The sequence below is a fragment of the Bos grunniens genome, chromosome 3 (genome assembly GCF_055505025.1).
Source record: "Bos grunniens cultivar Pamir isolate PY7600 chromosome 3, Bosgru_T2T1.0, whole genome shotgun sequence".
Taxonomy (NCBI): Eukaryota; Metazoa; Chordata; class Mammalia; order Artiodactyla; family Bovidae; genus Bos; species Bos grunniens.
In genome coordinates this window covers 80,213,152-80,236,383 of record NC_141167.1, presented here as the reverse complement: position 1 = coordinate 80,236,383, position 23,232 = coordinate 80,213,152, and positions in this window count along the sequence as shown.

The following is a 23,232-nucleotide window of genomic DNA, read 5'->3' as shown; positions in this document are numbered from 1 at the left end:
TTTACCTTACAATATTGTAGTGGTTTTGCCATATATTGACATGAATCAGCCATGGGTGTACATGTGATCCCCTTCCTGAGCCCCCCTCCCACTTCCCTCCCCATCCCATCCCTCTAGGTCATCCCAGTGCATCAGCCCTGAGCACACTGTCTCATGCAATGAACCTGGACTGGAGGTCTGTTTCAAATATGATAATATACATGTTTCAATGCTATTCTCTCAAATTATCCCACCCTTGCCTTCTCCCACAGAGTCCAAAATACTGTTCTATATATCTGTGTCTCTTTTGCTGTCTCGCATATAGGGTTATCGTTACCATCTTTCTAAATTTCATATATATGTGTTAATATACTGCATTGGTATTTTTCTTTCTGGCTTACTTTACTCTGTATAATAGTCTCCAGTTTTATTCACCTCATTAGAGCTGATTCAAAGGTATTCTTTTTAATGGCTGAGTAATATCCCATTGTGTATATGTACCACAGCTTTCTTATCCATTCGTCTGCTGATGGACATCTAGGTTGCTTCCGTGGCTTGGCTATTATAAACAGTGCTGCGATGAACATTGGGGTACATGTGTTTCTTTCGATTCTGGTTTCCTCCGTGTGTATGCCCAACAGTGGGATTGCTGGGTCATATGGCAGTTCTATTTCCAGTTTTTTAAGGAATCGCCACACTGTTCTCCATAGTGGCTGTACTAGTTTGCATTCCCACCAACAGTGTAAGAGGGTTCCCTTTTCTCCACACCCTCTCCAGCATTTATTGCTTGTAGACTTTTGGATAGCAGCCATTCTGACAAGGGTGAGATGGTACCTCATTGTGGTTTTGATTTGCATTTCTCTGATAATGAGTAATGTTGAGCATCTTTCCATGTGTTTGTTAGCCATCTGTATGTCTTCTTTAGAGAATGTCTGTTTACTTCTTTGGCCCATTTTTTGATTGGGTCATTTATTTTTCTGGAATTGAGCTGCAGGAGTTGCTTGTATATTTTTAAGATTAATTATTTGTCCGTTGTTTCATTTGCTATTATTTTCTCCCATTCTGAAGGCTGTCTTTTCATATTGCTTATAGTTTCCTTCATTGTGCAAAATCTTTTAAGTTTAATTAGGTTCCATTTATTTATTTTTGCTTTTATTTCCATTACTCTGGGAGGTGGATCATAGAGGATCCTGCTATGATTTACATCAGAGAGTGTTTTGCCTATGTTTTCCTCTAGGAGTTCTATAATTTCTGGTCTTAAATTTAGATCTTTAATCCATTTTGAGTTTATTTTTGTGTATGGTGTTAGAAAGTGTTCTAGTTTCATTCTTTTACAAGTGGTTGACCAGTTTTCCCAGCATCACTTGTTAAAGAGATTGTTTTCTCTCTATTGTATATTCTTGCCTCCTTTGTCATAGATTTAAATATTAATTTTAAATATTAAAAAAAATAGTTAAATATTAAATTTAAATATTTTCTATTGACTTTTCTTAACAAAGAACAAGACTTTTCAAAATGCTTTTATGACTGCTGTCTGTAAAGCACAAAGCTGTCAATATAAAAGTAATATTAGAATCTGAACATGTTTTACTATCCATACTATCCATTATGTGCTTATTTTATTAATTACAGCTAGCACAAGAAAACTATCTGCATTAAAATAGAAATATTTCTGATTCAGAGATCAAAGGGCCTTTTGAGCTAAGACAGTGAAGCAAAACATCATTTAGTGCAATTCTTGATATTAATTCTGAGTCTGAGAAGAAAATTTAGAAAACCCAATGTCACATATTAGTACAGCCAAACAGTAAAAGACACAGCTTTCAAAAAAAAAAAAAAGACACAGCTTTCATCTTCAATGCATTTCATTGATACTAAAATGCTTCTCTAAATTTTGCTTGTATGAATAGATTGTTATTTTAAAAAAAGCATAAACAAGAAGTGTTTATTGCAAATTACACTACAAAAGGACATTCAAGTTAAATATATTTTAGTTTAGGTACATTGCATATAATTTCATAGTTTTTTTTTTTTTTCATAATACAAATGCTTAATGCCAGTGAGGGAGGTGATATACAATCCTATAAAGCCTTCCTGAAATCCAAACTGCCTGTCTGCTAGAGAGTCAGGTGATTTAATGTCTTAGAAAACAATTGAACGTTGCCCCCTATAACCCTATTTGTCAAGGATAACAACGTTTAGAATTGAGTGATCAACTCTAGCTCCATCAATAAATATACTTATGGAACTTAAAATTAAAACTATCCTCTCAATCCCCTTTTCCACCTAAAAAATCTCATGAACCAGATTATAAAATAGATCTCAGTCGTCACATTCTCTTATTCAGTAATGTCCACCAATGTTTACCTGTATTTCCCTTGCCTTTCAACATTTAGCTTTCAATGTTTGGACAGGGAGGCCTGGTGTGCTGCGATTCATGGGGTCACAAAGAGTCAGACACGACTGAGCGACTGAACTGAACTGAACTGATATTTTGAGTCTGTACAAAGTTGTTGTTGCTGAACCTGTTAGCTTTTCACCTGAAGGGGGACCACAGTGCTACCTTTAGTACCAAGATACTTGACCAATTCATGTCTATCTCCAAACAATAGGAATTCACATGTATAAGCTAGAATGAAACTTTCTGAGACAAATATTTTGGAATTACATTATGAAAATTGATGTGTCAAGATATTCATCTGAGACTATCCCTGGTGGCACTGGTAATAGGAAGAGTCTAAAATTGGGAGACAACTGGGGAATACTACAATGAAGTAGGCTCCTGTGATCTGTCATATAGGAGCCTTCTGGGGCATCCCTGGTGAATCAAATGGTAAAGAATCTGCCTGCAATGCAGGAGACTTGAGTTCTCTCTCTGGCTGGGAAGATCCCCAGGAGAAGGGAATGGCTACCCACTTCAGTATTCTTGCCTAGAGAATCCCATGGACAGAGAAGTCTAGCAGGCTACAGTCCATGGGGTTGCAAAGAGTCAGATATGATGGAGCAACTCTGACTTTCATTTTTCATAGGAGCCTTCTGGGTGCATTTTAAGTTACGTCCTATGATATCTCAAGCATGGTGATATAAAAAGTAAGCAGGAGAAATAATGTCAACAAGATGGATGAATAAGATATTTATTGACATCCCTCCTCAACAACAGTTTGGTACTCATCCAAGGATAAAAGTACCTTTGTGAAAGTTAAAACAGCCAGTTTAGTTCTGTAGCTCAGTCATGTCCGACTCTTTGCGATTCCATGGACTGCAGCATACCATGCCTCCATGTCCATCACCAACTCCCAGAATCTACTCAAACTCATGTCCATTGAGTCAGTGATGCCATCCAACCATCTCATACTCTGTCATCCCCTTCTCCTCCCACCTTCAATCTTTTCCAGCATCAATGGCTTTTCCAATGAGTCAGTTCTTCTCATCGGTGGCCAAAGAATTGGAGCTTCAGCTTTAGCATCAGTCGTTCCAAAGAATATTCAGGATTTATTTCCTTTAGGATGGACTGGTTGGATCTCCTTGCAGTCCATGGGACTCTCAAGAGTCTTCTCCAACACCACAGTTCAAAAGCATCAATTCTTCAGTGCTCAGCTTTCTTTATAGTCCAACTCTCACATCCATACACGACTACTGGGAAAGCCATAGCTTTGACTAGACAGACCTTTGTTGGTAAAATAATGTCTCTGCTTTTTAATATGCTGTCTACCTTGGTCATAACTTTTCTTCAAGGAGCAAATGTCTTTTATTTTCATGGTTGCAGTCACCATCTGCAATGATTTTGGAGCTCAAAAAGATAAGGTCTGTCACTGTTTCCATTGTTTTCCCATCTATTTGCCATGAAGTGATGGGGCCGGATCCCATGATCTTAGTTTTCTGAATGTTGAGTTTTAAGCCAACTTTTTCACTCTCCTCTTTCGCTTTCATCAAGAGGCTCTTTAGTTCCTCTTCACTTTCTGCCATAAGGATGGTGTCATCTGCATATCTGAGGTTACTGATATTTCTCCCAGCAGTCTTCCAGCTTGTGCTTCACTGAGCAAGCATTTCTCATGAGTACTCTGCATATAAGTTAATTAAGCAGGGTGACAAAAAACAGCCTGATGTACGCCTTTCCCAATTTGGAACCAGTCTGTTGTTCCATGTCCAGTTCTATCTGTTGCTTCCTGACCTGCATACAGGTTTCTCAAGAGGCAAGTCAGGTGGTCTGGTATTCCCATCTCTTGAAGAATTTTCCAGTTTGCTGTGATCCACACAGTCAAAGACTTTGTCGTAGTCAATAAAGCAGAAATAGATGCTTTTCTGACACTCTCTTGATTTTTTGATGGTCCAATGAATATTGGCAATTTGATCTCTGGTTCCTCTGCCTTTTCTAAATCCAGATTGAACATCTGTAAGGAAGTTCATGGTTCACATAATGTTGAAGTCTGGCTTGGAGAATTTTGAGCATTACTTTGCTGGTGTGTGAGATGAGTGCAATTGTGTGGTAGTTTGAACACTTTTGGGGATTGAAATGAAAACTGACCTTTTCTAGTCCTGTGGCCACTGCTGAGTTTTCTAAATCTGCTGGCATATTGAGTGCAGCACTTTCACAGCATCATCTTTTAGGATTTGAAATAGCTCAACTGGAATTGAGTTGTAATGATCCTTCAAATACTCTCTTTCTTTGAGTTTCAGGATGTCTGGGTCTAGTGAGTGATCAAACCATCATGGTTATCTGGGTCATGAAGATCTTTTTTGTATAGTTCTTCTGTATATTCTTAGCACCTCTTCTTAAGAGCCAGTTAGGAGATTGTAAAACCTTGCTGAAGTCCAAGAATGAGAAGAAGCATTTTGAGAAAATGGATCTACCCCCAGAAAGCAGACTTACTAACCATGGACCTGATTATAAACCACATATACACATAAAGACTCAGCTACAGCAATGACTGGCTTTGATTCCTTCAATAGCACCAATTGCAATTACAATTTCAATTACACCAAGGGACCTAGGAGGAGTGTTACCTACCCAGGCATTCAGTAATATGTATATAGACCTCTGTCCTGACTGTGGACCCTAAAGAGACACATGACTGGCTCCAGCCTTTCTCATCAATAGTTCAGGAACTCCAAGAAAACACTGAACTAGACGAGAGAGCTTTTTCTGATGTTCAGAAGGCCAACGGAGAAGTTTCAACACACTACTAGAGCACAATATGCAATTGGACACATTCATGAGGGTAAGAGGATCAGTCTGATTTTATCCAATCCACCCCTCCCTTAAGGCAGCACAGCTCAATGCCAAGAAGCCCTTCTCAGACTGATCTGTCTTGCTGGCAGAAAGTGAGAATGCATGAGGGAGCACCCAGCTTCCCAGCTGTGTGTCTCTCTCCCTATCCAGAATCCTGAACAGTGAGCTGTATAATAAAGGGGTAGCCAGCAGCTGGGCTTGAAGTGAAATGCATTAAGGGGACACAGATCCTACAATCTACACCAGGCACTCTATTGGGAGGGCCACCCAGAAATCACTGCAGATACTCTTGGTTGAACCATGGGCACCCCCAGCACTCTGTGATTTTTCATGCAAACACACCTCTACCCCACGACCAACTGTTTGTGCATGGTCTTAACAGCAACAGAAGTGAGCTTTTATAGACAGCTAGTGAGCATTCACAGAAAGCCAGCCAAAATCTGCAGCTCTGGTAAAGACTGCCTTTGGAAAAGTAAAAGGGGGGTTTTCAGCATGTGGCTCATTCTGGAAAATCGAGAAAAGTTATACATGCTTAGGAATTCTGCCACAAGAGGGAGCAAGAAGGGTGGAGCAGGCATATTCAGAGAAGGACTGAGGAAAACTCAGAAATCTAGCAGGACTGATAGAAGGTAGTTCTTTCTAAGAGTCAGTCAGTAAAGACCAGAAAAGATTATTGCTACTTAGAAAACAAAGACACTAGCGCAAAACTTCAATAAACATGAAAAATTAAAACATGACACACCGGAGGGATGCAATAATTCTGCAATTACAGATCCCAAATACACAGGGATCTGTGATTTACCCGATAAAAAAATACAAAAACAGCTATTTTAAGGAAACTCAATGAGCTATAAAACACACACACACACACACACACACACACACAGAAATACAATTTAGTAAATAAAGTCAGTAAAGCAATGCATAAAGAAAATGAGAAGCTTAAAATTTTAAAGCTTCTTTTTAGAAATCTTAAAAAGAAGCTAACAGAAATTCTGAAGGTGAAGAATACAATGAATATAATGGAAAGTACTATAGAAAGCATCATCAACAGAATGGATCAAACAAGAAAAAAGCATAAGTGAATTAGTAGGTTGACCTTCGAGATTATTCAGCTTAAGAGAACAGACTGAAAAAATGAAAGAGTGAGAAAAGCCTACAACATCCTAGGGGATACCACTAAAAGAAAGAATCTAAGAATTATTGGAGTCCCAGAAGAAGAAGGAGCAGAAAGGGAGGGGGCAGAAAGATTCTTTAAAGAAATAATGGCTGAGAACGTCTTCAAACTGGGAAAAATTCTAAACATCCATGTTCATGAAGCTCATAGGTCCCCAGTTTCAACATAAAGAGATCTTCTCCAAAACACATTATAATAAAGCTATTAAAATAAAAGAAAAAATTTTAAAGCAGCAAGAGAAAAGAAGCTTGTAAATTACAAGAGAAACCCAATAAAGCTCTCAATGAATTTCTCAGTAGGAACCGTATAGGCAATGAATGGGATAATATATTCAAAATTCTGAAAGAAAAAAACAGCATTGAATATACTCTATCCTGCAAAGTTATCCTTAAAAAATAAATGAAAGATAAATACTTTCTCAGACAAATAAAAGCTGAATGAATTCATCATTTCTAGAAGTAGTCTTGCAAGAAATTCTGAAAGGAGTTCTTAAGCTGAAATGAAAGAATGCTAATTAGTAATATGAAAATATACACTATACAGGTAAAGGTAAGTATATAGTCAAATTCAGAATATTCTAATATTTTAATATGTTAACCACTTAACTCTAGAATAAATGTTAAAGGACGAAAGTGTTAATAATAACTATAGCTAGAATAATTTCTTAATAAGCACACAACATAATAAGAGGTAAACTGTGATATCAGAAACATAAGAGGAAGAAACGGTAGAATTTTTGTACATGAACAGTTAGCCTAAAATAGTTCTATGTTTTATGTAAACATTATGTTAAGCACAAGGAAAAAAAAAACCTGCAATAGGCCCACAAAAGATAAAGTTAAGGGAATCAAGGCTAACAATATGTAAGATCATTAATTCACAAAGGAAGACAAGAGAGGAAGAAAGAAACCCAAGGATTTATACTATTCAGAAAACAATGATGGCATTAGTAGTCTATATCCATCAATAATTACTCTAAATGTAAATGGATTAAATTTTCTAATCAAAAGGCAGAGAGTGGCTAAATGGATTAAAAACAACAAAACCTTATTATAAGCTGCCTTATACAAGAGACTCATTTCAGCTTCAAGGACTCATATAGGTTCAAAGTGAAATGATGGAAAAACTTATCCCATGCCAATAGAAACCAAAAGAAAAGCTGAAGTAGCTATACTTATTTCAAACAAAATAGACTTCAACTCAAAACAGTACAAGGGATAGAGAAGGACATTACATAATTATAAAGGTGTCAATGCAAGAAAAGTTTTTGGGATTATAAGTACATATGTATCACATCAGAGCCTATGAATATATTAAACAAATACCTATCTAAAGGAAGAAATAGAAAACAATAAACATAAATTATTTAATTTTAAATAAAAGAAAAATACTGATTTCCACTTTCAATATTCCACTTTCAAAAATGGACAAATCATCCAGACAGATAATCAACATTTCAATATGGAAATGTTGAATGTGAACTATACATTAGATCAAATGAACCTAAGGACTATTGGAAACATTCCAGCCAACATCAGGAGAATAAATTCCTCTCAAGTATGCATGGAACGTTCTCTAGAACAGAACATATATTAAGTCACAAAACAAGACTGCAAATTTAAGAACACTGAAATCATACCAAGTACTTTTTCCAACCACAATGGTATAAAACTAAAATCAGTAATAGGAGGAAAACTGGAAAATTCATAAATTTGTGTGGAAACTAAACAACCAGTGGGCCAAATAAGTAGTCAAAAGAGAATTCAAAAAAAATTACTTTAAAAAACAAAAATGAAAAACAACATACCAAAATGTGTGGGATGCACAAAATCAGTACTGAGAGGAAATATTATAGCAATACATGCTTACATTAAGGGAAAACAAAAATCTTAAATAAACAACCTAACCTTACTCTGCAAGGAACTAAAGAAAGAAGAACAAAGTTAAGTAGAACAAAGGAAATTTTAAAAAAAAGAGCAAAAATAAAATAAAGGCCAGAAAAACAATAGAAAAGATAAACATAACAAACAGCTAATTCTTAAAAAAAAAAAAAGATAAACAAAATTAGCTAGACTAAGAAGCAAAGAAAGAAATCTCAAATAAATAAACTCAGAAGTGAAAGAGGAGACTTCACAATGTATATAACAGAAACAAAAAGAATCATGAGACTACTGTAAAAAAAATTAAGTGAAAACAAATCGGACAACTAGAAGAAAAGGATAAATTCCTATAAACATCAGTTCAGTCACTCAGTCATGTCTGACTCTTTGCAACCTCATGGACTGCAGCACACCAGGCTTTCCTGTCCTTCGAGTCAGTGATGCCATCCAATCATCTCATCCTCTATCATCCCCTCCTCCTCCTGCCTTCAGTCTTGCCCAGCATCAGGGTCTTTTCAAATGAGTCAGTTCTTCATATAAGGTAGCCAAGGTATTGGAGTTTAACTTTCAGTACCAGTGCTTCCAATGAGTAGTCAGGACTGATTTCCTTTAGGATGGACTGGTTGGATTTCCTTGCAGTCCAAGGACTCTCAAGAGTCTTCTCCAACATCGCAGTTCAAAAGCATCAATTCTTTGGTGCTCAGCATTTTTTGTAGTCCAACTGTCACATCCATACATGACTACTGGAAAAACTAGAACTTGGACTAGATGGACCTTTGTTGGCAAAGTGATGTCTCTGATTTTTAGATTGGTCATAGCTTTTCTACCAAGGAGCAAAATTTTAATTTCATGGCTGCAGTCACCATCTGCAGTGATTTTGGAGTCCAAAAAAATAAAGTCCCCCACTGTTTCCCATGTTTCCCCATCTATTTGCCATGAAGTGATGGGACCAGATGCCATGATCTTTGTTTTCTGAATGTTGAGTTTTAAGCCAACTTCTTCACTCTCCTCTTTCACTTTCATCAAGAGGCTCTTTAGTTCTTCTTTTTCTGCCATAAGGGTGGTGTCATCTGCATATCTGAGGTTATTGATATTTCTCCTGGCAATCTTGATTCTGGCTTGTGCTTCATCCAGCCTGGCATTTCTCATGATGTACTCTGCATATGAGTTAAATAAGCAAGGTGACAATGTACAGCCTTGACCTACTCCTTTCCCAATTTGGGACCAGTCTGTTGTTCCATGTCCAGTTCTAACTGTTGCTTCTTGACCTGCATACAGATTTCTCAAGAGGCAGGTCAGCTGGTCTGGTATTCCCATCTCTTTAAGAATTTTCCACTGTTTATTGTGATCCACACAGTCAAAGGTTTTGGCATAGTCAATAAAGTAGAAGTTCCAGATGTTTTTCTGGCGCGCTCTTGCTTTTTTGATGATCCAGCAGATTTTGGCTGGATCTCAGGTTCCTCTGCCTTTTCTAAATCCAGCTTGAACATATGGAAGTTCATGGTTTGCCTACTATTGAAACCTGGCTTGGAGAATTTTGAGCATTACTTTGCTAGTGTGTGAGATGAGTGCAATGTGTGGTAGTTTGAACATTCTTTGGCATTGACTTTCTTTGGAATTGGAATGAAAATTGACCTTTTCTAGTCCCGTGGCCACTGCTGAGTTTTCTAAATTTGCTGACCTATTGAGTGTAGCATTTTCAGAGCATCATCTTTTAGGATTTGAAATAATTCAGTGGGAATTCTATCACCTCCACTAGCTTTGTTCATAGTGATGTTTCTTACAGCCCACTTGACTTCACATTCCAGGATGTCTGGCTCTAGGTGGGTGATCAAACCATCACGGTTATCTGGGTCATGAAGATGTTTTTTGTATAGTTTTTCTATATGTTGTTGCCACTTCTTAATATCTTCTGCTTCTGTTAGGTCCATACCATTTCTGTCCTTTCTTGTCCCCATCTTTGCATGAAATGTTCCTTTGGTATCTCCCTTCTTCTTGAATAGATCTCTAGTTTTCCCCATTCTATTGTTTTACTCTATTTCTTTGGACTGATCACTGAGGAAGTCTTTCTTATATCTCCTTGCTATTCTTTGGAACTCCTCATTCAAATAGGCGTATCTTTCCTTTTCTCCTTTGCCTTTCACTTCTTTTCTTTTCTCAGCTATTTTTAACACCTCCTCAGACAACCATTTTGCCTTTTTGCATTTATTTTTCTTGGGGGTGGTCTTGATCACTGCCTCCTGTACAATGTCATGAACCTCCATCCATAATTCTTCAGGCACTCTGTCTATCAGATCTAACCCCTGTATCTATTTGTCACTTCTACTGTAAAATGGTAAGGGATTTGATTTAGGTATACCTGAATGGTCTACTGGTTTTCCCTATTCTTTTCAGTGTGTCTGAATTTGGCAATAAGAAATTCACAGTCTGAGCCACAGTCAGCTCCCAGTCTTGTTTTTGCTGACTGTATAGCGCTTCTCCATCTTTGGTTGCAAAAAATATAATCTATCTGATTTTAGTATTGACCATCTGGTGATGTCCATGTGTAGAGTCTTCTCTGGTGTTGTTGCAAGTGGGTGTTTGCTATGACCAGTGGTTCTCTTGGCAAAACTCTGTTAGCCTTTTCCCTGCTTCATTCTGTACTCCAAAGCCAAATTTGCCGGTTAACCCAGATATCTCTTGACTTCCTACTTCCTATAAGCATACAACATGCCAAAATGAATTATGAAGAGATAGAAAATCAATAATGAGAGCAAAACAGTAATGACTAGAGAGCAAACCGATATGACTAGGAGGTTAAATCAGTTATCAAAAACCTCCCACCAAAGAAAAGTCCAGGACCAGATGTTTTCATAGGTAAATTCTACCACACATTTAAAAAAGAATTAATACCAATCCTTCTTAAACTCTTCCCAAAATTTCAAGAGTAGGAAATACCCTCATTTCATTTCCTGAGGCCCACATTGAAAGTGAATTTGTTAGTTGCTCAGTTTTGCCCAACTCTGAGACCCCATGGACTGCAGCCCACCCAGCTTCCTCTGTCCATGGGATTTTCCAGGCAAGGGTACTGGAGTGCTTTGCCATTTCCTTCCTCAGGGGATTTTCCCACCCAGGGATCGAACCTGGGTCTCCTGCACTGAAGGCAGATTCTTTACTGAGTGAGACACCAGGGAAGCCCATGTTACCCTGATATCAAAATCAGGTAAATATGCTACAAGAAAAGAAATTTATATATCAATCTCACTGATTAATATAGATGAAAACATTCTCAAAAATATTTGCAAGTTGAATTCAATAACAGATTTAGGGACTATATACCATGTCAAGTGGGATTTATCCCTGGAATGTAAGGATAATTCACTATAAATAAATCAATAATTATGGTTCATATTATTAACAGATTGGAAGAGAAAAATCATATGATCATTTCACTAGATCTGAAAAAAGTATTTGGCAATGTACAACATCATTTCATGATTAAAAACCCTGAAAGACTGAAAGAAACTCATTATGATAAAGGCCATATATGACAAGTTCACAACTAACATCATGCTTAATGGTCAAAACCTGAAAGCTTTTCCTCTTAATATCATGAACAAAACAAGATTGCCCACTTTCACTATACGTATTCAGCTAAGTACTTGAAGTGTAAGCCAGCACAAGCAGGCAAGAAAAAGAAATAAAAGGCATTCAAATCAGAAAGGAAAAAATAAAACTGCTTCAGTTTGCAGATGATATGGAGTTCATATACTTAGGGATAAATTTGTATATATACATATGAGTTCATATATATTCATATGAGTTCAAATATATTCGTATACTTAGGGATAAGTTTATATACACCCCTAAAGAATCCACCAAAACTGCTAGAACTAAGAAAGTAATTCTGAACGATACAAAATTGACATACAACATAAATTGTGTTTCTATACACTAGTAACAAAATATGTAAAAATAAAACAAGGCAAGAAGGCAATCTCATTTAAACAGCATCAACAACAAAATATAATTAGAAATTAATTTAAATACGGATGTGAAAGGAAAAAAATATTTGCAAATGGTTGATCTTATAATAGGTTAATATTAAAACTATATAGAAATTGATACAAATCAAGAGTGAAAAAACAAATAATCTGATTAAATTTTTTTCCAAAGGTGACATACAAATTGCCAACAGGTACATTAAGAGATGCTCTACATCACTAAATATCAAAGACATGCACATTAAAACTATACTGAGATATCACTTCACACTTGTAGAATGTTGATTACCAAAAGACATAAGACTACAAATGTTGGCTGGGGAGAGCTTCCCCAGTGGCTCAGAAATAAAGAATTTGGCTGCAGGAGATGCAGGTTTGATTCTTGGGTCAGGAAGATCCCCTGGAGGATGGCATGGCAATCCATTCCAGTGTTCTTGCCTGGACAATCCCATGGACTGAGGAGCCTGATGGGCTACAGTCTATAGCGTCACAAAGAGTTGGGCTCAGCTGAAGTGACTGAGCACACTGGCTGTGGAAAACAGGGAACCCTTGAGCACTGTTAGTGGAAATTTAATTGGTGAAGTCATTTTGAAAAACAAGAAGTTCTTCAAAAAACTGAAAATATACAAACTATATGACCCAGTAAAACCAATGCTGGATATATGTGCAAAGGAAATGAAATTAAACTAAATAATATCACATTATATATCACAAATGACTCTATTTTACTATGATGTGATACTGCTAAGTCACTGCTAAGTCGCTTCAGTCGTGTCCGACTCTGTGCGACCCCATAGACGGCAGCCCACCAGGCTCCCCTGTCCCTGGGATTCTCTAGGCAAGAACACTGGAGTGGGTTGCCATTTCCTTCTCCAATGCATGAAAGTGAAAAGTGAAAGTGAAGTCGCTCAGTTGTGTCCGACTCCTAGCGACCCCATGGACTGCAACCCACCAGGCTCCTCCATCCATGGGATTTTCCAGGCGAGAGCACTGGAGTTGGGTGCCATCGCCTTCTCCGTGATGTGATACTATGTAGTTATTAAACATGAAACATTGCCATTTGAGACAACATGGATCAATCTTCAAAATATTATTCTAAGTGAAATAAGTCAGACAGAGAAAGAAAAGTACCATATAATCTCACTTATATAGGGAATTAAAAGAAAAAACTAAAAACAACAATAACACAAGGCAAACTCATAAATATAGAGGACAGATTGGTCGTTGCCAGAGATAAGGGGTAGGGGTAGATAAAATGGGTAAAGGTAATCAAAAGGTACAACTTCTAGTTATAAAATAAATAAGTCATAGGGATATAATGTGGAATGTGGTGACTATAGTTAATACTATTGTATTGCATATTTGAAAGTTGCTAAGAGATACATCCTAAAATCCTTATCGCAAGAAAAAAATTTATAATCGTGAATATTGACAAATGTTAACTAGGTTTATTCTGGTTATTGCTTCCTATATACAAACATTAAATTTGTATGTTGTGCACCTAAAAATACTCTAATGTTATATATGTCAATTATATCTCAATTTTTTAAAAAGTGTGAAGAGAGTAGATCTTAAATGGTCTCAGCAACAAAAACCAGTAATTATATGGATTGATAGAGACACTTACCAATCTAGTCATAATAATTTTGCAATACATATGTATATAAAGTCATAATATCACTTGCCATGAACTTACATAGTGTTTTATGTCAATAATATCTCATTAAAAGTGGGGAGGGGGGCAGGAAGGGAAGGCACAAACAAAAATAAATTTAAAAATACGTGACTCAGGACTTTACATTCTTTATACTAACCCTTTTCATACTGTTCATTCTGGAATGCAAAGTCAAGTGGGCCTTAGGAAGCATCACTATGAACAAAGCTACTGGAGGTGATGGAACTCTAGTTGAGCTATTTCAAATCCTAAAAGATGATGCTGTGAAAGTGCTGCACTCAATATACCAGCAAATTTGGAAAACTCAGCAGTGGCCATGGGACTGGAAAAGGTCAGTTTTCATTCCAATTCCAAAGAAAGGCAATACCAAAGAATGCTCAAGCTACTGCACAATTGCACTCATCTCACACACTAGTAAAGTAATGCTCAAAATTCTCCAAGCCAGGCTTCAACAATAAGTGAATCGTGAACTTCCATGTGTTCAAGCTGGATTTAGAAAAGGCAGAAGAACCAGAGATCAAATTGCCAACATCTGCTGGATCACCAAAAAAGCAAGAGATTTCCAGAAAAACATCTATTTCTGCTTTATTGACTATGCCAGAACCTTTGACTGTGTGAATCACAATAAACTGTGGAAAATTCTGAAAGAGATGGGAATACCAGACCACCTTACCTGACTCCTGAGAAATCTGTATGCAGGTCAGGAAGCAACAGCTAGAACTGAACATAGAACAACAGACTGGTTCCAAATAGGAAAAGGAGTATGTCAAGGCTGTATATTGTCACCCTGTTTATTTAACTTATATGTAGAGTACATCATGAGAAACTCTGGGCTGGAAGAAGCACAAGCTGGAATCGAGATTGCCAGGAGAAATATCAATAACCTCAGATATGTAGATAACACCACCCTTATGGCAGAAAGTGAAGAGGAACTAAAGAGCCTCTTGAAGAAAGTGAATGAGGAGAGTGAAAAAGCTGGCTTAAAGCTCAACATTCAGAAAACTAAGATCATGGCATCCCATCCCATCACTTCATGGAAAATAGATGGGGAATCAGTGGAAACAGTGGCAGACTTTATTTTTTGGACTCCAAAATCACTGCAGATGGTGACTTCAGCCATGAAATTAAAAGATGCTTACTCCTTGGAAGAAAAGTTATGACCAACCTAGACAGCATATTAAAAAGCAGAGACATTACTTTGTCAACAAAGGTCCATCTAGTCAAGGCTATGGTTTCTCCAATAGTCATATATGGATGTGAGAGTTGGACTATAAAGAAAGCTGAGCACAGAAGAATTGATGCTTTTGAACTGTGGTTTTGGAGAAGACACTTGAGAGTCCCTTGGACTGCAAGGAGATACAACCAGTCCATCCTAAAGGAAATCAATCCTGAATATTCATTGGAAGGACTGGTATTGAAGCTGAAACTCCAATATTTTGGCCACCCAATGCAAAGATCTGACTCATTTGAATCAGTTCTAATGAGGTGGATGAAACTGGAGCCTATTATACAGAGTGAAGTAAGCCAGAAGGAAAAACATAAATACAGTATACTAACGCATATATATGGAATTTAGAAAGATGGTAACAATAACCCGGTGTATGAGACAGCAAAAGAGACACTGATGTATAGAACAGTCTTATGGACTCTGTGGGAGAGGGAGAGGGTGGGAAGATTTGGGAGAATGGCATTGAAACATGTAAAATATCATGTAAGAAACGAGTTGCCAGTCCAGGTTCGATGCACGATACTGGATGCTTGGGGCTAGTGCACTGGGATGACCCAGAGGGATGGTATGGGGAGGGAGGAGGGAGGAGGGTTCAGGATGGGGAACACATGTATACCTGTGGTGGATTCATTTTGATATTTGGCAAAACTAATACAATTATGTAAAGTTTAAAAATAAAATAAAATTAGAAAAAAAATAAAAAAGAAAAAAAGAAAAGACCCCCCTGATGCTAGGAAAGATTGAAGGCAGGTGGAGAGGGGGACGACAGAGGATAACATGGTTGAATGGTATCACCGACTCAATGGGCATGATTTTGAGTAAACTCCAGGAGTTGGTGAGGGACAGGCAGGCCTGGCGTTTTGCAGCCAATGGGGTTGCAAAGAGTTGGACACGACTAAGCGAGTGAACTGAACTGAACTGATGCTAACCCTGAATCCAAATGATCACAGGATGAAAAAAAAGAGAATCTCATTTCCAGACACATTCATTCATATATATATATATATATCTCCATATATATATATATATATATATGATTACATGTATATGGTAGTGATTTAGTTACTAAGTCATGTCTGACTCTTGTAACCCAATGGACTATAGCCTGCCAGGTTCCTCTGTTCATGGGATTCTCTAGGCAAAAATACTGGAGTGGGTTGCCATTTCCTTCTCTAGGGGATCTTCCTGACCCAGGAATTAAACCCAGGTCTCCTGCACTGCAGGCATATTCTTTACCGACTGATTTACAAGGGAAGCCCAATATATGTATATTTAAGCTACCATGTTCCTTTGGGCATGGAAAAACATTGGTGCCTAGCATTTACTTCTTTTCATTATGTGTGTGTTTGTGTGTGTGTATGTATGTATGTGTGAAGGAAATGGCAACCCACTCCAGTACTTCTGCTTGGAAAATCCCATGGACAGAGGAACCTGGTAGGCTACAGTCCATGGAGTCGCAAAGAGTCGGACACTACTGAGTGAAGGCAATCAAAAGCGAAGGCAATATATAATGTTATCATGGTCTACAATCAAACTAATCCATAGGTTTCATTAAATGCTACCCTGTTCATGGCATCATTTAATGAGAAATACTGAATCATGAATGTGCTTCCCTGATGGGTCAGCAGTAAGAATCCAGCTGCCATGCAGGAGACACAGGAGATGCAGGTTCAGTCCCTGGGTTGGGAATATCCCCTGAAAGAGGAAATTGCAACCCACTCCAGTTTTCTTATCTGAAAAGTCTCATGGACAGAGGAGCCTGGAGGGCTACAGTCCAAAGGGTTGCTAAGACTTGGACACAACCGAGTAGGGCAAATCATGAAAAATTCCCTTTAGGTAGTAGATTAACGTAACAGCATCTTATATCCATTTCCACTATGAAAAACCTCAAACACTCTAAATGTCAGGTTACAGATGATTTTATCTGGGGTTCCCTGTTCTGTCCCTGTGGAGTGTTTTCCAACTCAAGCATTTTTATCAAGACAAAATTGAACTTTGGGATAGTTTCGTAGGAAAAAAATAATCAGCTAAACTTGGAATTCCCTCCAATAAATCCAGAGTAATTAATGTCTACTTGAAGAACAAACAGTCATTTCTGCAGCTGAGTAAACATCGTAAAACTGGGGAACTTGTGGCATTTTGGTAAATAAATTTTCAACTGTCAAACTACCATGTTCCTTTGCACATGGAAAATATTGGTGACTAAAATTCACTTATTTTCATTATCCTTTCGAGAAGGCAATGGCAACCCACTCTAGTACTATTGCCTGGAAAATCCCATAGACCGAGGAGCCTGGTGGGCTGCAGTCCATGGGGTCGCTGAGAGTCGGACACAACTGAGCGACTTCACTTTCACTTTTCCCTTTCATGCATTGGAGAAGGAAATGGCAACCCACTCCAGTGTTCTTGCCTGGAGAATCCCAGGGTCGGGGGAGCCTGGTGGGCTGCCGTCTATGGGGTCGCACAGAGTCAGACACGACTGAAGCAACTTAGCAGCAGCAGTATTATTCTTTGGCAATGGCACTTCTAAATTTTACAGGACTCTACTGTTGCTTTTATTCTCTAAGGGCTAAGCACAGGCCAATTTAAGTGAGTGCAGAGAGCTTCCTGCTAGTGGTCATCCTTCCCATCTGTGTGCTGACGCTTAGGGATACATTATGAAATGTATGGCAATGTAGCATTCTGGGCTCTTCTATATCTTTAATGACAACTGGGTTGCTCCACCCAGATCTGTCCCTTCAGAAACTCATTTTCCCAGATGCTGGAACAGTTGACTGCTGGTGGCTCATACCTGAGATCCACCTCTGGGAATGGAATTCAGCAGAAGGGTTCTTTGTCACCCAAGAATATGCCCCTTTTCCTGTTCTAGTGACAGGTTGATCAGGGATACCCATGATAAATTGATCAGGTGTACAAAGCATTGTCCTCTGAAAGTCACTCAGTCATGTTGGAATTCTCCAGGCCAGAATATTAGAGTGGGTAGCCTTTTCCTTCTCCAGGGGATCTTCCCAACCCAGGGATGGAATCCAGATCTCCCACATTGCAGGCGGCTTCTTTACCAGCTGAGCCACCAGGGAAGCCCGAGAATACTGGAGTGGGTAGCCTATCCCTTCTCCAGCGGATCTTCCTGACCCAGGAATAAAATGGGGTCTCCTTCATTGCAGGTAGATTCTTTATCAACTGAGCTATCAGGGAAGCCCAAATTTGGGACAATTTTGCAGGAGTTTCCCAGGTTCAGAGCTCCACAAGTGGTTGGGTTAGACCTTTGTCAACAATCATCTCAGCCCAATTTTTCTCTCTACTTAAATCTGCTTCTTACAGGTTTCTTTACAGCACTGCTCAATAAGCCCTGTAATAAAAATCTCCGTTTGAACTCAGTTTCTCTAGACATACCCCAGTTGTTTAGTCGCTAAGTCTTTTCTGACTCTTCGCAACCCCATGGACTGTATGTAGCCTTCCAGGTTCCTCTGTCCATGGGATTTCCCAGGCAAGAATACTGGAGTGGGTTGCTGTTTCCTTCTCCAGGAGATCTTCCCAACCCAGGGATTAAAACCACGACTCCTGCATTGGCAGGTAGATTCTTTACCACTGAGCTACCAGAGAAGCCTGAGACATATCCCAAGGTAAGCCTAAATGTCCTTAACAGTAAAGTGAGGGTCTTTGTTGCCATAATCTTTAAGATATGTAGAATGGGCTTTAATATGCTAGAATCCTAAAACCATAGCTCTTCACTTTTCTCCCACAGTTATATTTGTTTATTCTACTATGAATTAAGAAATAAATTAATTGCTCATAATTACTAAATAGATATTCTGCTAAATGAAGAGAATGAGTTTATGTGCATGGGCTTTCAGGTAGCACAGCATAGGGGCTACATATGTATTTTTTTTAATTACTCTAGGTTTGGGGCTGCATTCTGCACAATTTGGGTAGCACACAATGACTATAAAATAACTGCTATAAAATCATTTATCTTGAGGGAAGATTCTGTGCTAAATGCTGGGGAACACATATAATTAATAGAAGTACGTACATTAACAACTTCCACAATTACAGAACTTTTGTGAAAACTGCTGTGACCAAGGTGGTACAACACAGAACAGTGTGATTATGCACTAAGCATTACACATATTTCAATTATACAATTTAACAATTCATAAAGTAGGAGAATAAACAGGTAACTTAAACCTTAAGAATTGGAATTGTTTTTGATAAAGGCACCTGGAACAAGGATATCTGAACAACAAAAACATTCTATTATGACCACTTTTAATAAATATTTTAAATATGTTAATGAGTTTCCAAAATTTCAGTGCAAATAGGGAGGAAGGAAATGGCAACCCACTCCAGTATTCTTGTCTGGAGAATCCCAGGAAAGGGAGCCGAGTGGGCTGCCGTCTATGGGGTTGCACAGAGTCGGACACGACTGACATGACTTAGCAGCAGCAGCAGGGAGGAAGGACATGGAGAAAGCTGTCAAAACGTAACAGAAGTTCAAAAGCACATTTAGTGTATATCAGAGATGAAATACATGGCTTCTTAGGAAATCATTTCTCTTAAAAGTTGATGCATAGTTACTATAAAGTCCAATTTTTAAGATGCATTTAAGGCTTCTAGTGAAGTTTTACAGATTAGATTCTATTCTTACAATCATATAAATGGTAAATAATTCACAAGATCCTAAATGTTAGGTGCTACCTTCTACTATAAATGTTGAAATTTTAAAGTCATTCAACTTCTAGAAAAGCCCACTTTCAGGCTAGCTATAGTTCCGAATGCCTTTAATATGGATATTAAGTATTGTAGTATAAATGATATGTTGCACCAAAGGCCAATTCCACCAATTCCACCACAGTCTCAGGTGACTGTGTAGATTCCTGCAGATGTAAAAAGTTTTACTTACTAAAATGATATGACTTTTGAAAATGACTCATTCAAATGATAATTCTAGCTCTATTAGATGAACTATAGTGACATTATTCAGTTTGACAAGTGACCAAAAAGACTAACTTAATTATTTGTTACCAGTCTCCTTGTTTTAAAATGAGTAAGTACAAACAACAGTTTCTTTCTGTTGAGCAACTAATACCCCTGCCAAGAAAAGTGACCAAAAGAGCTATGGTTAAAGAAAAAATTAATCTTATTTTTTAAAATTATAAATGCTAGAAAGTATTTGTGTTTTTCATGGGGAAAAATAAAACATGTTTGAGTGAATTTTAATCTATCAACCATGTATACGTTCCCTATGGACAAATTTTATTTTACTCTTCAATACCTTTCTCATTAAGTTAACAATTTAAAGCAGCCATAGGGATTTCAACTTTTAAACCAACTTAGAATATTATTGTACTCTGGGATTTGTTGTATTTTGTGGCATTCTTCGAGTATTTCTGATAAGACCTACTTCATTTATCCTGAGCATACTAACATTCTCAAAACTAATTATCAGAAACTTAAAACCAAAATTTAATGAGAAATAGAACAGAAAACTCCAAGCATTCATCACATGATTTCTAAACAGGTTCAGCCTTCACTTTCCTTCTCTCTTTGTAGTTTATTATTTGTTTATATATAGATATATGTACTATTTTTCAAATTCTTTTCCCATTTAGTCTATCACATAATATTGAGCAGAGTTCCCTGAGCTATTCAGTAGGTTCCTGTTGGTAAATATAGCAGATCCCTCACTTTCTAAAAGCTGGATGGTATCCTGATAAATGAAAGAACTTTTATTTTTTGCTTGTTTTGCTTTGTCTTTTTGTCACTCAAAAATAAAATGTCTAATGTAGATTGTTAAACTGAATTTTAGAATTGGAGCTCAAGTTGAAAGCATATTTATATTTTTACATTCAACTTTTTCAAATAAACTAAAAAATAAAATCACAGACATTAGAATATATGGCACATAATCATCATAACTCTGCAATCCCACTGCTAGGCATATATCAGAGAAAGAATGATCTGACAGGACACACACCCCAATGTTTATTGCAGCACTGTTTACAAAAGGCAAGACACGGAAGCAGCCTAAATGTCCATTGACAGAGGAGTGGATAAAGGAGATTCAGTACATACACATACAATGAAATATTCAGTTCAGTTCAGTTCAGTCGCTCAGTCGTGCCCGACTCTTTGCAACCCCATAAATCGCAGCACGCCAGGCCTCCCTGTCCATCACCAACTCCTGGAGTTCACTCAGACTCACATCCATTGAGTCAGTGATGCCATCCAGCCATCTCATCCTCTGTTGTCCCCTTCTCCTCCTGCCCCCAATGCCTTCCAGCATCAGAGTCTTTTCCATTGAGTCAACTCTTTGCATGAGGTGGCCAAAGCACTGGAGTTTCAGCTTTAGCATCATTACTTCCAAAGAAATCCCAGGACTGATCTCCTTCAGAATGGATTGGTTGGATCTCCTTGCAGTCCAAGGGACTCTCAAGAGTCTTCTCCAACACCACAGTTCAAGAGCATCAATTCTTCGGCGCACAGCCTTCTTCACAGTCCAACTCTAATATCCATACATGACCACTGGAAAAACCATAGCCTTGACTAGACGGACCTTTGTTGGCAAAGTAATGTCTCTGCTTTTGAATATGCTATCCAGGTTGGACATAACTTTTCTTCCAAGGAGTAAGCGTCTTTTAATTTCATGGCTGCAGTCACCATGTGCAGTGATTTTGTAGCCCCCAAAAATAAAATCTGACACTGTTTCCACTGTTTCCCCATCTATTTCCCTTAGCCTTTAAAAACAATGAAATCATGTCACTTGCAGCAACATGAATGGACCTAGAGAGTGTTACACTGAGTGAAGTAAGTCAGATAGAGAGGGAGAAATATTGCATGACATCCCTTACAGGTGGAATCTAAAAGGAAATGATATGAATGGACTTACTTACAAAAGAGAAAGAGACTCACAGACTTAGGCAGACTTAGAAAATGAATTTATGATTGTCAGCAGAGGGGAGGGATAGTTACAGATTTTTGGAAGGTCATTTACACACTGCTATGTTTAAAATGGATAACCAACAAGGACGTATTGTGTAGCACATGGAACTCTGCTCAGTGTTATTTGCCAGACTGGATGGGAGCAGAGTTTGGCTGAGTCCCTTTACTGTTTACCTGAAATTATCACAACACTGTTAATTGGCTATGTGCTGTGCTGAGCTTAGTCAGTCATGTCTGACTCTTTGTGACTCCATGTACTATAGCCTATCATGCTTCTCTGTGGAGTTTGTCCAGGCAAGGATACTGAAGTGGGTTGCCATGCCCTCCTCCAGGGGATCCTCCCAACCCAGTTCTCCCACATTGTAGGTCGATTCTTTACCATCTGAGCCACCACAGAAGCCCAAGAATGCTGGAGTGGGTAGCTTATCCCTTCTCCAGGGCATCTTCCCCTCCCAGGAACTGAACCAGGCTCTCCTACACTGCAGGTGGATTCATTACCAGAGGAAGCTTAATTGGCCATACCCCAACACAAAGTAAGAAGTTCAAGTTTGGGAAAAATAGCAATATTCTGTAGTTTTTGATCTCAGAGTAGTGTAATATCTATATCTATATCTATATCTATCTATATATATGGAAAAGGCAATTGCACCCCACTCCAGTACTCTTGCCTGGAAAATCCCATGGATAGAGGAGCCTGGAAGGTTGCAGTCCATGGGGTCACTGAGGGTCAGACACAACTGAGAGACTTCACTTTCACTTTTCACTTTCATGCATTGGAGAAGGAAATGGCAACCCACTCCAGTGTTCTCTCCTGGAGAATCCCAGGGATGGGGAAGCCTGGTGGGCTGCCATCTACGGGGTTGCACAGAGTCGGACACGACTGAAGTGACTTAGCAGCATATATATATAAAGAATACCCTTACTGGGAAACAAATTAATGTTTTCTATTGAAGGCATTGCATTTCCTACTACTGGGGAACCATTCCAGAAATCTGAAAATAAATATCCTCTAGGTCTATGTCACTTATTCAACCTCTCCCTCACCTCCCACCATAATCTTACTTTCAAAGATGAATGAATTTAGAGCTTTTCTAAGCCTTTCTAAGACTCTCTGCCCTCAGCTTTAAAAAGTAGGTGA